Source organism: Oryzias latipes, chromosome 1 (genome assembly GCF_053564925.1).
Source record: "Oryzias latipes strain Hd-rR chromosome 1, Olatipes_Hd-rR_3.1".
Taxonomy (NCBI): Eukaryota; Metazoa; Chordata; class Actinopteri; order Beloniformes; family Adrianichthyidae; genus Oryzias; species Oryzias latipes.
The window spans coordinates 5,572,574-5,588,781 of NC_136237.1; the positions used below are offsets into that span (position 1 = coordinate 5,572,574).

The 16,208-nt window shown below is 38.1% G+C and overlaps 1 long non-coding RNA gene across 1 annotated transcript; it reads right to left on the reverse strand.

The window, feature by feature from the left end:
• Positions 1-3,427: 3,427 nt before the first annotated feature.
• Positions 3,428-9,539, reverse strand: LOC144993828 (uncharacterized). The gene is made up of 2 exons (XR_013657092.1): positions 9,355-9,539; positions 3,428-5,967 (listed from the first exon to the last, which is right to left on the reverse strand). It is a non-coding gene; the product is annotated as an uncharacterized LOC144993828 (long non-coding RNA).
• Between the last annotated feature and the right edge of the window lie 6,669 nt (positions 9,540-16,208).

Here is a 16,208-nt window from a genome sequence, read left to right on the forward strand (position 1 = left end):
TTTAAAAATCGGTACCCATCATCAAATTCCAACATCCTTTTAATGGAATCGTCACTATTCAACAACTCTCCAGTAACTACTCGTTTATTTTTAAAATTATACTTACCTTTTCTTACTGCAATCGAAACATTTGAAACGACCTTTTCTAATTCTGTCATATATTGGGCAAAAAAAATATATTCCACATTTTGTGCAAAACGACAATCAGCATTAAGAATCCTGTTGTTAAAATATCGTGATAGAGTTAAAGGATGTTGTCTTCCATCATGATATGTTGGTCCACCCTTGGGAAACAACACAGGAAAACACTTAGCCTCATTTGTAATATCGGACAACAACTTCACCGGACTATTGCCTTCAGCGGGAGCTACATTCAAAATGTGATCAAAATATTGATCCAAAGCCTCTTGACCAATGTCTACTGGCATTAGACAAGTGTCCTGGAACATGCAATGCTGCTGTCTATCATGCAGAAGTTCATCTCCTAAAACATTTGAAACGTCAACATCTGCAGTGCATTCAACATTTTTTTCTACCACATCAGATTTTTCTTTACAAAAACCATTAATCCAATCATTATTAAATTTCACGTTGTTATAATAAGAATTATGGCTTTGTAAAAACTGTAAAGCCTGCTTAACACGTGCCGTATCAACATACTGATATTCATAATGTCCTTTATAAGTAAGCTTCCGTTTTAATTTCACAGGCACAAGAGAACCCTCAATAGACATGCGTGGTAACAAAAAACTGGTTTGTTCAGTATTTGCAGGAACACATGTAATAGGTCCATGCACACCATTCTGCCCACCTTTGGGCAATGCTAACAGTTTCATAAATGGAATATGTAACGCTATTAGATGTTGTTCTAATTGATTTAAACATGCCAATTCTGCTGGTATAGGTTCAAGTTCTAAGTTATTTTTAACACTTTCAGCTGGTACTTGACCTTTTTTTATTTTAGCATGACACGTGTAACAAATCCACAACTTGCTTCTTGGTGTTTTCATCCATTCACAATTTTTTGAGCAGTTAGCATTACAGGTATGCAAATAATCAGAAGTGATACATTGATCAGCAATAAGTTCAAGTCCTGCATTACTGTAGGACTCTTTTCTACAATGTAATACTTGATGTTCAAATAACAACCTATGACATACACAACAAACAAACCCAGGTCCATCCTTAACTTTATCCAAAAATTGTTTCATCACAACATCAAACTCTTCTAACCGTTCTTTATTCAATTGTCGCTTCAATTTATTCCCATCCAACACACTTTTCCTAAAGTGAGGATCTTGATGATATTTTCTAGAACTCAGTGCTTTAACATTTTCTCTATGAGTAACATTACTGTGATATTTTCTAGAACTCAGTGCTTTAACATTTTCTCTATGAGTAACATTACTGTGATATTTTCTAGAACTCAGTGCTTTAACATTTTCTCTATGAGTAACATTACTCTGATATTTTCTGGAACTCAGGGCTTTAACATTTTCTCTGTGAGTAACATTACTCTGATATTTTCTTTTACTCATTTCCTTAACATTACATTTGTGTAACAAATCCAATTTATACTTGTTTTTACTTCCATTTTTTTTTTTATCTCTGTGTAAAGGATCAGTTCTGTATTTTGCAGCACTACGTTCTTTAACACACGTTCTATAGATAGCATTTTTCTTATACTTATTTTTACTCAATTCCAATGCTCTGGATCTATGCAAAGAATCAGATTCATATTTCCTTTTACTCATATCTTTTTTCTTTTGTTTATGCTGTTCAATTATTTGATAATGCATTTTGTGGTAAAAGGATCTCTTTTTTTTTAGATACTTAGAAAAATAAGATTCACCAACTGAATCACAACTAACATTATGTGGTTGAAAAGAACGGCATCTTAGCAGTGGTGTGTCAGAACAAATACTATTGCTTTTACACCAATTGGCACATCCAGCTTCACCACTACAATGAACACAGACAACAACCTCATAATATTTCTTATCACATTCTCGCAAATAAATTCCTTGATTTCCAAATATTCTAATCTTTACAGGCTTATACTTTCTCCATATGCTACCATTGTGTACAAAAATTTCTACTCCCAAAACATTTGAAGTAGCTTGAATGTCAATCTCAGATACAAAACTGCCAACATATTTCATACGTGACTTCTGAATGTACTCAGACACTGTTCCATAACCTTTCTCCAGCAACTTCATATGAATGTCACTGTTCTTTAGCATAAACTTAACAACAGCCAGTCGAACTCTTCTATGACAATTTTCAGATCCACTAATGACTCGAGAAATAGCACGAAAAAAACTATTGCCATCATTTAATGTGACCTCTGTCTTACAAATAGAACCAAGCGTTACATTATTAGTTGGAATGTCTTCATACTGCTTCACAAAATCTAAATCAATATGTTTTGACAACAAAACTGCACTCTCAAACGACAATGGATAAAAACTGAAAGCATTTTCAACTAAATTGTTACTTTGATAGATTTCACTGTTTTGGTGATCATTGTTAACCAATGCACTAAACAAAACTTCATTACAATCACCAACTTCAGACCTGCCATGTTTAACACTCTTGCAATCTCCTTCTGACAGCATTTCTGAGTCTCTTTTGCGTTGCCTCATATTATGACCCAAATTTTTTTCCATAGATTTACACAACCCAAAACAACGCTGCTGCTGAAAAATTTCAACGCAAGTTACAACTTCATAATGACACTCATTTATATTTTGCAAATATATGCCTTGTTTAGATATGGCCTTACGTTGACAGGCATATTTCAACCAACGTTCATTGTGAAATGTATACACACTCACACCCAAGTAGTCAGCTGTAGCTTGAATTTCAACCTCTGTAGCCCAACTACCAGAAAATCTCATTCTAGAAACATTGAGATATTCATCCACAGACATATTTTCAGATCTCAAAAGAGAACTATAATTTCCAACATTCTTTTGTAAATGTGTGACAACTGCACGTCTTAACTTTATGTGATTTTTCTCTGTACCACTAATAACTTTGGACACAGCCCTAAAAAAACAATTGCCATCGGCTACTATATGATCAGTTTGACATGGAATTCCCAACATATCAACCTCTAGAGGGTTAGAACAAGCAGTGTTTTCACAATGCACATTCAGTTGTTTACACAATGCTTGTGTAACATCAAAATCAACAGGGTAAAACTCAAGTTTCTTTGATGAAACATCAAGAAACTCAACATCCAAACTAGCTTCATTAGCATCATACCATTTTGTCTTCTTTGATTCACGTTGCACAGTAGAAAGCTTACGCTTTCTGTTACTTTCATGCAACGGTAAGGGACCAGTTTGAACATCTAAACTGCACCCGAAACCAAACTGTGACCCAGTATTTAATCCAGTTTTACAATCCTTCTCAAGCACACTTTGTTTATTTTTCTCACTATGATCATTGTCAGTAACAGCAACGGATGCAATTTCAAAAGCCATTTCTTTCCCTGCAAGTGAAATACTCAAGCAACAAATATAATTGTATAAATCATTAAGACTAGGAAGGTACATGATAATACTTCTTCCATTTACATCTGCCATTCCAGTACCACTGCGTGCATGTGAATCCACCACAGCATAATGGCCGTTTTCTGAAATAACAGCACAAGTACTACTGCCTATGGTCAAAAAACATGTTTTATACTTTACAAGCATGTGCTCCAGTCCCTTTTTAAGAGTTATCACTTCACCACTGTCAACAAATTTACCATTACTCACATTAACAATCCCAGAAACGTATTCACCATACTCAAACTTAAATAATTTACCATCAATTTCAGAATCCATGGGCAAATCAGGTACTGACAAAAACTTCAAATTTCCAGGGATGATTTTGTTTTCACACACCGAGGAGTAAAGCTGATCACCAAGAAACACAACATGGTCCAAGTCTGTTGCCTCCCACTCAAAAACACTACGATCCGTGTGTTTAGCCATACTCACCAGGGCTATTGCCATGCACTGCACACCTCTGTTTTGAAGCTGCCGATCTCCTTGATGAAAAGATCCCCTTACACAACGTTCTGTGTCAAATCTGTTACAATTGTTTTCATTTAAAATCACTGAAGATGATTTTTTTTTTAAATTAATGCATTTTTTTCCAATTTTCAATGAATTTTTGCGTTCCATTAACACTTTACATTGTTCGCCAACCACAACTTTGTCATTTAACTCCTGAACATGTTCTTTTATAAAACCAGTCTGTCTTTTGCCCAAAACTGACTGATTCACACGTGCATCCTCTGCTCCCAAACCAAATGTATTATTACACCCATCCCAAGAAGCTTCTTTCACAAACATTGAACTGATGCCAAACCATTCTGCATTCAAAGACTTTTTCAAGTTCCAAATGTGCAACATCAAGTCATTAAAGCAACTGTTGAAAACAGCCACAGATGTTCCAATATTAGAAAACATTCCAGATGAATCTCGTGCACCACAATCGACCACAACAAAATACTCTTTGTGATGAATGACAGCACAAACGAAACCCTGCAAATCCAACAAACACAGATCTTCCTCCATCAGTCGCTCCTGCATCATTTCATACAACAGTGAAAAATCTTCACTCTTTGAATCACCAGAATACACAGGCTCATTGATAGCAACATCCCAAATTCTTCCAAACACACTGAGCTTTTCAGAAACCTTGAATAACTTTTCGGAATTGTTCACACATCCATCACTTCCATTAAATGAACAAACCAACTGCACACCTTCATTTCTAATATTGTCAACATCAGTGTCCCTCCATGTACACACTGGAGCAACAACATGGTTGATTGCAGCCACAACACAACATGTAAGAGATGTTGTACTATCACTTGAATGTGTTAATCTTACTTTCATTCCAGAAATCAAAGGCTTCTGTATTTGCTCCTGACACACACAACCAGAAGTTTTACCTTCTTCTTGAACCTTACACACTTTGGTGCGACGCATATTAAATCCCTTCTTTCGTGGCATCTATAAAAAAAAATATATAAAAATGAAACCACCAGTAAAATAAGATTATCATTTCTATTATGTATACCTAAAGCAATACATTTATACCACACAGACCAATAATCAAAAACAAACAATATTTTCAGACTATTGGAAAATAGTTCTACACAAATAAATGTAAAAATAATAATAAATGTGTCCTAAAATACAGTGTTCCCCAACCCCCGGGCCGCGGACCGGTACCGGTCTGTGGGTCATTTGGTACCGGGCCGCACAGAAATAATAACTTACTTCCGGTTTTTTTATATCTGAATCTGAAAGATGTTTTATTTAGAAAAGTTGCCCGATTCTGTGTGACTGTCACACCCGTCTGTCAACAGTAACGCAGACCAAGGTGCTCCTCTCGGCCACGTGATAAGTTACTGCTAAAATAAAACCCAGAAGCTAGCAAAATGAGCCTAGGGGAAAAGGCCCAGCCAGGAGACAGGAGGAGCCTTCCACTTCCAGAAAAGAAAGCTACACTTAACAGACAGTACTTTTTTTGCACCATGAGTATGAGAAGGGGGGAGGATGATGAGACCCATGCAATGTTCCATTCATGGGTGTCAAAATTAAAGCTCGGGATGTGTGTTGTCACGTATCTGTTACTCCTTCTGCGTGGCGTTGCTACAGTAATCCTCCACCAACATCTCAAAGACCGATCCATTAACTTAAAAAATGTGCAATAAAGTTTATTGAAAAAAGAAACCTTATCCGTGAAAACCTTGAATTACGTCATACCGGGCCGTGGCGCTAACTAGGTTGGGGAGCACTGCTATAGATTATTAAACACTGCAAATTTAACTTACCTTTACCAAACTCTTAACTGGCTTACAAAACAAAAGGCTCTCTGGAAAAACCAGCAAACAGCTCCTCTCTGTTGTCCAGAAATGGTCAGCCACTGGTGTGGAAGATCCCTCAGAGCAAAACTCTGGAGTTACAAATAAAATGTAAAAGGAATAAAAAAAATTAACATTTATTTAAAACAAATACATAAACTTTAATAGACAAAATGGTAAATGCTCTCTGGGAGGCTAATCCATAGAGGAGGTCCATTAAAACTGAATGAGGCCTTTCAGTGTGTTTTAACTTTTGGGATAACCAAAAGGCCTGTATCAGAGGACCTCAGGGTCCAGAGGGGATCATACTTTAAAATATCAGATAAATATGAAGGCCCAAGACCATACAAACATTTATAAACTAATAAAAACTTTAACATCAATCCTAAAGCGAACAGGAGGCCAAGCAGCCATTTTAAAATCTGTGTTCCTGCAAATATATTCATACTGGCTGCCACACACTTATAGATTATTTGAAGAAATTTATACACAAATTTAACATGTGTCCTATATTAGATTATTAAACACTGAAAATTGAACATAAAACCTAAAAAGTACTAAATACGTTGGAACTGATCTTCAGTGGAAATACCCACGGGTCGGCAGGCGTTTATAAACCGCGGTCAGGTGAGCCGACATCTGTGGAAGTGCGGTCTCGCTAGCCGTCACTGACTTTTTGCATGCGGGTTTACATCATAGTTTACATCATAGTTTACGGTGCACACCGCCAGCGAGCTGAAAAGACGGTATAAAGCGCTAATATCACCCATGTCAGTTACTCATCAAATAACATGTACTGTGCTCAGAAATCAATGAGAGATATTGCAGCTCTAGATTGTCTTTTGATGTACAGATTTATTCCTTTATTGCATGTCTGACCATTCTATAATCAACTACCAAGAAGAATGTGTTTGTTTGAAATATATGCAATCAGACAGATTCTAAAGGTGAGTTTGAACACTAACAAGTGTTTTGTGTGTTGTTGAGCACGGCATGGAATGAAACAGAAATAAAGATTCTCCACGTAAAATGACACATCTGATCCAGTCATGTCAATTCATTCTAAAGTGGCTTCTGTCCAAGATTACACAAAACTTTCAGTGGATTATTGTTGTTAATGATGTTCACTAATATAACAGCAAGTTTGAAGAAGATTTACTGTATAAAATTAGAGATATTGCCATTATAGTCTCACTGAGGCTGTCTCATTCAGTCAGCATATAACATGGAAACCACCCAAAATACCAATTTATTAAAAGATTACACAAACATTTCAATGGATTATTGTTAGTTATGCCTTTTCATTCATAGTATTACGTATAACCATCCAAAATAAAATTTGGTACAAAGGTGACGCCAAACATTTAACATATTATTGTTGGAAGTGTTGTTCACTAACTACACGGCAAGTTTAAACAAATTTGACTGAAGTATATAAGAAAGTCAAGTTATAGACCACTTCACAGTCATAGTGTAATATTTAAACCTTACAAAATACCCTTTTTTCAAAGGTGACGCTAAACGTTCACTGGATTATTGTTAGTAATGGTGTCCATGATCATCACAGCAAGTTTGAAGAAGAATGACTGTAGAAAAGTAAAGATATTGACATAGACCAATTCAGGCCTCCTTATTCATAGTATAAAATGTTTATAAACCGGTTAAAGTGGCATTTTGGGTGGATCAAATGTTCTTTAACTATGAAGGCAGGATGCCTAGGAGAATTAAACTTTAATATCTGTAATTTTCTCCTGTCAATATTCTTCAAAATTGCTGAGATTATCATGAACATTATTACCAACAATAATCCAGTGACTTTTTTGTGTAATCTTTTAATAAATTGGCATTTTGGGTAGTTTCCATGTTATATGCTGACTGAAGGAGACAGCCTGAATGAGACTATAATATCAATATCTCTAATTTTATACAGTAAATCTTCTTCAGGCTTGCTGTTATATTAGTGAACATCATTAACAACAATAATCCACTGAAAGTTTTGTGTAATCTTGGACAGAAGCCACTTTAGAATGAATTGACATGACTGGACCAGATGTGTCATTTTACGTGGAGAATCTTTATTTCTGTTTCATTCCATGCCGTGCTCAACAACACACAAAACACTCTTGTTAGTGTTCAAACTCACTTTTACATTCTGTCTGATTGCATACATTTCAAACACACACATTCTTGGTAGTTGATTATAGAATGGTCAGACATGCAATAAAGGAATAAATCTGTACATCAAAAGACAATCTAGAGCTGCAAAATTTTTTACGTGTGCGTTTTGTTGTTTTCTTATGTGTGGGAGAATTCAGACTGCGAGCCGTCCCGCCGCTCTGGGTTAGCGGCTGCAGGACTCAGGAGGAACCGTGTTCGAACAGAGCTCGGGCCGCTAGCTCACAGAGTGGCTTTGGGGCGGTCTGTGTGAACTTTCAGAGCAGAAATAAATGTCGCTCAGTCCTTAGACAGCTGCAGATTGCTGCGTTTCTTGCACGGTCCTGGATTTTGTGTCCATCCATCAGGCTAATGATGTTAGCCCGTGTTAGTCTGTCCTAAGCTTTCGTCCAGCTTAATTCTTCCACAAAAAAAGCACTGACCACACAGATTAAATATAACGATGAGCGAACAGGCAATTCATAATATTCATGACATTAATAAAAGCACGTTTGGAAGATCGTCTCGTATGTTACCGAGCTGCTGCATAAATGTCTGTGGAAGCGGTTTGTTTACAACGGGACCTATATCCGCATCCGGGTGATTTTCACACTACTGCGCATGCCCAAATGATTCATTCCGAACGAGAGTGTGAGCCATGGGAACGTTTGTTCTAATCGGAAAAAGGTTTTCTGTGCCCATGTGCACGGGTGAATTTTAACCCGACCATTGATCCGATCAATATATTCTGCCCATGTAACCGCGGCTTATGATGTAAACTATGATGTCAACGCGCATGCAAAAAGTCAGTGACGGCTAGCGAGACCGCACTTCCACAGATGTCGACCGCGGTGTTTAAAAAGTATTATATGTGAACTGCTATGTATTTGATCAATTAGAAAGAAGTTTCACTACTGTAAACTGTAAAAACTACGTTCGAATTCCAAGAACTATAAAGATGGCGGAATGACTACAAAAACCGATCTCTGAAACGGATAGAAAATTGTTGTTTGTCGATCAGTATTGATTCTACGTGTCATTTTGTACATTTGTGTCCGTTAAAAAGAAAATTCGTCGGTTGGTTTGCTTTAAAAAGTATTTTAAAAATTACGTTCGAATCAAATTGCCATGACCACTTCCGGTTCAACGAAGGAAAAGTTCAAATCATTTACGTTTGTCCTATCGATTTTAAACTTTTACGGTTTTTATTCAAAAAAATTGTTTATCAGAGGGTGAGTAGTGTTGTCTTAGTGTGAAAAAGGTCGTTGATTTACAGTAACGGTCCTTTTAAAGTCGCGGGAAAATTCATAATGGTCGTGACTAACCTCGAGTAAAGTTGAAGACCTCCTTCTTCTCACTGGGGGTCCGGTGGTCTTCCTTGCTGGTCAGGAGCGTCGAAGATCGAAGTGTAGTAGAAATGAGGAAAGCTCTTAAAAGAGCTGTTTTTGCTCTAGTTCGGCAACCTTGAGTGAAATTCTCCGTGGGGTGTGGTTCTCCAGTCGTCCAGCAGGGGTCGAGTAGAGGGAAGATTGATATGAAAATCCCCTGGGGTGATTGGCTTGACCAGCTGCTTGACTCAAGGTTTCCCTTTTCTCATTCGTATTTGATGAAGTAGGTTGATTACATGTTATTTTTTCATGAAATAATAGAAGTTCTACTTAGTTTAGTTCCTTATGTATGTGTAGAACATTTTATAGTAATTATTGTATTGATCATTAATCCGTTGTTGAACATTCTAGCTATTGAGTTTGTTCTCATTTGCATGAGCTCTCCCATGGACCAATCAGACAGCTCCGTTTTTAGTTTGACTCCCAAGGGTTGAAATCTAATAAAATTACATTCCAATCCCAAAGTGGTGGTGTGCTGTCTTCTTTGTGTTATGTCTGTGTGTTTTGTGGGTGATTCTGTTAGATAATTCTCACAAGAAACGTGTGCTATTCCGGGGTCGTGACGTCATACTTCCCATGATGCTTTGCTGGTGGGGGAAGTTTCAAAAGAACTCTCTTTTTAATCCCTTGGAGAGTTTGTTTCCAATAAGCAATAATTTTACAGTACTGTTGAGATGTGCTTTGTATGATGTGAAGGGTAGAGTTCCAAAATATTTTTTAACTTAAAAACCATAACTTTGGGTGGTGTTGCCAACAAAGGTGTTCCAAGATACAGGCTGCTTCAACTTAGCGTCAGTTCATTCTGAATAGAGTCAGTCTCCTGCAAAATAGTTGATCATCAAGTGATCCTCAGAAGACTCAGGCTTTGTCAGAATTCCTGTTCTCTCCTGTAACTCCTGGAAAGCCTTCAAAGATCGGCATCATGCAGTTCCCTGAATTTCATAACAATTTGGACACCCCGTGCTTTTCTATCTCAGCTGTCTACTTAAAGCGCTTGACACGAACCCAAAGTGGCGCATTACCGCCACCACCTGGTCTGGAGGGGAACTACTACTATTTAACACGGAGAATGACACCTATTTGTCATAGTACAAACATAATACATATGAACATTTTACAAAGACTATTTATGAATCTGCTATGTTTTGACCATGGAAAACGTGGCCGATTTTCTAAATAATAAAATTACAAACACTTTGGTGGCGATTTAATGTATTTGTTCAGAAATAAACCCTCAAGTCATTAGTCTATGGCAATATTTATTTTTTTTGCCGCTGAACGATTTACAGGGTCTTGCGAGGAGGCTTTTTTTCAGTAGTTTTCTCTTCCGTCTTACTGAAAATAGCTTTGAATATGAATCTGACCCTGTTCCTGTTGGCAATAATTCAACCATTTCTTGTGAGATCAAACCGAAAACGAGCAGATATGCAGCATCACAGGACAGCAAGGAGGAGAAGTTGACGTCTCAGAAGATTTCCTCTGGATGGCCTGGCCAGACATGAACAACCTGTGAGTCAAACTTAAAGTTTTTTTTTTTTTAGTTTAACTTTTTTAGTTAAAGCATTTGTCACTAATTGTTCTTAAGGTTACACAATCTGCTGGGTAAGAGTTTAACATTCTTTTTCAACATTGAGTTGTATAGTCTAACTACATGAAACACTTGTGAGTTCAAAGTTTAGTATTTTTTATTCAGAGTCAAACCATATCACTTGTTTGAAAACAAAAATACTTTCATTTATTAAATACTTTCATTTTTCACCCAGTAAAAAAAAAACACAAGATTCTTCAGCATTTAAAAATACTTCATAAACTAAAATGTAAGACATCAAAAATAAATAGAAACATTCAAAAAATGAGATTTAATTTCCTCAATGAAATACATTAATGTTCCATTTTACAGAGTCTTCCACGTCTCTACTGCTTTGCCAACAGAATAGGGTGATTAAGGTGGTTAAATGTTTCTCGTAGACCCTATAGTGCTGCTTATCAAACGTGGAGCTTTGTTAGATGCATCTAACTCTGAAATCTCAGCTTCCTGAGACAAACAGCTGAAAGGTTTTTTATCAGAGTAAACTTCAATGGCTTTTCAACAGGTGGACGTCATTTTTAGGTGTGTCTGCTCATCCTACTTGGAGAGGTGATGCTCCAAGTAGGTGGCGCTACACCTTTTCCAGATTCTTCCACTCCAGATGTGTTCAAAGTCAGACTACAATCATGCAAACCAATTTTGGATCAAATTGGATTATGCATGGCTGAGTAATGGCCATTTTTCTTTTCATGGCGTGTTTTCGAAACGACCTCCAATTTTGACGTGCCGCCACGGTCACAAACAACCGTAAAAACTTAAAAGCTTCGCAATTTAACATCGAACATGGGTCTAGTTTACAAAACCAAAGTTTGGAGTCATTATTCACAAATCTCTAGGAGGAGTTCGTTCTAGAAGGAGGCCTGCAAATGACCAAAATACAGCAAAAATGACATATTGACACCAATATAGCAGACTTCCTGTGCAACTGACAGCTTGGTACCAAGATACTTTTTTGTAGGTTTTCATCTGATGAACATGTCCTGTAAATATCAAGCTTGTATGTTAAAGAACATGGTGGGGCTCGCGAAAACAAACATTGTAGGTGGCGCTATTGAGCCGTTTTTGTGCACCCATGCGAGTGCTGTATATCTAAGTTGGAGATATGTAAGAGGCATCTCATTCTGAAATCTCAGCCTCGTCATACAAACGGCTGATTTTTTATGAATTTTTAATTATCTGACTACAACGCAATCAACCACTTCCTGTTTGGTGGTGGCTTGCGCAGGCACCGTCAGGTGTACACCCATGAAACTTTAAACGATGAGAGAATACCCTTGTGAGGATCTCCTGTTGTAATTTTGTGAACATCGGACAAAGCACAGAGAAAATACAGGGCAGAATGTGCCCCATGCAATAACTAGGTGGCGCTATAGAGCTCGTCCAAAGTTGTCATATCCATGGGTTAAGAATGGAAGCTTCATCATATCCATTGATTTTCAGTGAGATCGGACAAGGAATGTGCACGTGAGAGCAACATTTGGGCATGGCGAGACGCCCAACTTTGCCGCTCTGTCACGACCACACCCCCGCTTTGAAAGTTATGGTTTTTTATCAGAGTAAACTTCAATGGTTTTTCAACAGGTGGACGTCATTTTGAGGTGTGTTTGCTCATCCTACTTGGAGCAGTGATACTCCAAGTAAAACATGTCATTTCCTGTTGCCAACAGGTGGCGCTACACCTTTTCCGGATTCTTCCACCTCTGATGTGTTCAGAGTCAGACTACAATCATGCACATAAACTTTGGATCAGATTGGATTATGCATGGCTGAGTAATGGCCATTTTTCTTTTCATGGCGTGTTTTCGAAATGACCTCCATTTTCGACGCGCGCCACGGTTACAAACAACCGTAAAAACTTAAAAGCTTCGCAATTTAACATCGGACATGTGTTTAGTTTACAAAACCAAAGTTTGGAGTAATTATTCACAAATCTCTAGGAGGAGTTCGTTCTAGAAGGAGGCCTGCGAATGACCAAAATACACCAAAAATGACATATTGACACCAATATAGCAGACTTCCTGTGCAACTGACAGCTTGGTCCCAAGAGACTTTTTTGTAGGTTTGCATCTGATGAACATGTCCTGTAAATATCAAGCTTGTATGTTAAAGAACATGGCGGGGCTCGCGAAAACAAACATTGTAGGTGGCGCTATCGAGCCGTTTTTGTGCACTTATGCAAGTGCTGTCTATATAAGTTGGAGATATGTAAGAGGCATCTCATTCTGAAATCTCAGCCTCGTGATACAAACGGCTGATTTTTTATGAATTTTTAATTATCTGACTGCAATGCAATCAACCACTTCCTGTTTGGCGGTGGCTTGCGCAGGCACCATCAGGTGTACACCCATGAAACTTTAAACGATGAGAGAAAACCCTTGTGAGTATCTCCTGTTGTAATTTTATGAACATCGGAAAAAGCACAGAGAAAAGATAGGTCAGAATGCGACAAAAACTGTGTTTTTCAATAACTAGGTGGCGCTATAGAGCTCGTCCAAGATTGTCATATCCATTGGTTCAGAATGGAAGCCTCATCACCTCCATCGAATTTCAGTGAGATTAGACAAGGAATGTGCACGTGAGAACAACTCTTCTGTGCACGGCGAGACGCCCAATTTCGCCGCTCTGTCACGACCACACCCCTGCGTTGAAAGTTATGGTTTTTTATGAGAGTAAACTTCAATGGCTTTTCAACAGGTGGACGTCATTTTCAAGTGTGTCGGCTCATCCTACTTGGAGCAGTGATGCTCCAAGTCAAACATGTCATTTCCTTTTGCCAGCAGGTGGCGCTACACTTTTTCCAGATTCTTTCACTGCAGATGTGTTCAGAGTCAGACTACAATCATGCATATGAATTTTGGATCAGATTGGATTATGCATGGCTGAGTAATGGCCATTTGTCTTTTCATGGCGTGTTTTCGAAATGACCTTGAAATTCGACGCGCCGCCACGGTCACAAACATCCGTAAAAACTTAAAAGCTTTGCAATTTAACATCGGACATGTGTTTAGTTTACAAAACCAAAGTTTGGAGTAATTATTCACAAATCTCTAGGAGGAGTTCGTTCTAGAAGGAGGCCTACAAATGTCCAAAATAGAGCAAAAATGACATATTGACACCAATATAGCAGACTTCCTGTGCGACTGACAGCTTGGTACCAAGAGACTTTTTTGTAGGTTTCCATCTGATGAACATGTCCTGAAAAAATCAAGCTTGTATGTTAAAGCATATGCGGGGGCTCGGGACAAATGTCACTGTAGGTGGCGCTGTCGAGCCATTTTTGTGCGCCCATGCCAATCTCCTGTAAAATACGAAATTTTTCGCGACTCCTGGGGTGTGTGCCAAATTTGGTGAGTTTTGGGGTATGTTAAAGGCCTCAAAAAGGCGATTCTTCCGTCGGAAGAAAAAGAATAATAATAATAATAATTAAAGCTACAAGTAGCATTTAGCGGGCCCGAGCACGTGCGACCGCCTGGCATGGGCGACCGCCCCAAGAACAACGCCCTGCTCGAACCGTTTGGCTTCAGTCTTCCTTCTGGTTTCTGGAGCTGCAAGCTACATGTAACATGATTGACACAACTGCCCTAACAGACAACTACAAGAGGAGTTTAAATGTATAACACGGTGAAGGAGTTTTTGTGCAGAAAAAGGTACCATTAGAAAAGTTGGTAGCCATACCTGCAGACGGGGCTCCTGCTATGATCAATAGACAAACAGGTTTCATCACTCACTGTAAAGCTGACCCAGACTTTCCAAAATGTCTGCATTACTGCTGCTTCATTCACCAGCAGGCCTTATGTGCAGAAGTGATTGGCTCTGGACACATGATGACTCCTATTGTGAAAATCATAAAAAACCTCAGCTGCAAAGCAAAACAGCACAGGATTTTCAAGGTGCTATTAGAGATGTCTGCTGAATATGGTGAGTATGAATAAGAATATGGTAAATTTGAACTTGCAGTTTTGACTGACATTACTGGAAAACTAAATCACTTTTACTGTGATCTGCAAGGCAATGGCAAAACTATATTTTTTTTTGGAACAGACTGCAGTGTTTCTTGTGCGGATTTTTTATGCCAGGGCTTGTCGGCTTGGTCTGTGGTTGTTGCCCTTTCTGGGGAAGCTGGAGTTTAACTTTGCAGCCTCACGGCTGTGAAGTGGACCCCATTTATGTTCTAGTCTGGGTGGGTGCTGTGGGGATTCTTTTATGGCGAGATTTATAGAAATTTCTCTGATTAAAAAAGTTAATTCATGAAGACATATATTCACTGACATTAAAAAAATGTTTATGTGACCTCAGAACATGGACATTGTAGGGAATCGAACCCCATCCCAGTAACTGGGAGTACCATTACCAATGTCTTTTGCTTTTTTGAAGTCACATGGCAAGGAAAGCAAAACCTGCATCATGAATAACTAGGCCATAGGAATGCAATAGATACATAAATTTCAATTACTTTCTGAAGTACTTTTTGAGTACTTGGAATATGTTTGTAAATCAGATGGTTTGAAATTTAGAAATATGCAAAAAAAGGATTTTGATTCTTTACTCAATTGCTAACTACAGAAAAATATTTAAATTTGTAATGCCTTATATGTATTCATGATGCAGGAAAAGAAACCATATTTCCATAAAGTCAGAGGATTGTGACTTAACAGAGATAAAGATGTCACCATCTCTCCCCGTCTCCTTCGCCACAACAACTGACACCAGCATGTATTTAGTTAAACATTTGACGTTTTAATTTAAGTCAGACGTTGTGACTTAACAGAGATAAAGATGTCACCATCTCTCCCCGTCTCCTTCGCCACAACAACTGACACCAGCATGTATTTGGTTAAACATTTGACGTTTTATATCAAGTCAGACGTTTGTGACTTAAAAGAGATAAAGATGTCGCCATCTCTCCCCTTCTCCTTCGCCACAACAACTGACACCAGCATGTATTGAGTTCAACATTTGACGTTTTATATTAAGTCAGACGTTTGTGACTTAAAAGAGATAAAGATGTCGCCATCTCTCCCCGTCTCCTTCGCCACAACAACTGACACCAGCATGTATTTGGTTAAACATTTGACGTTTTAATTTAAGTCAGATGTTGTGACTTAACAGAGATAAAGATGTCACCATCTCTCCCCGTCTCCTTCGCCACAACAACTGACACCAGCATGTATTTGGTTAAACATTTGACGTTTTATATTAAGTC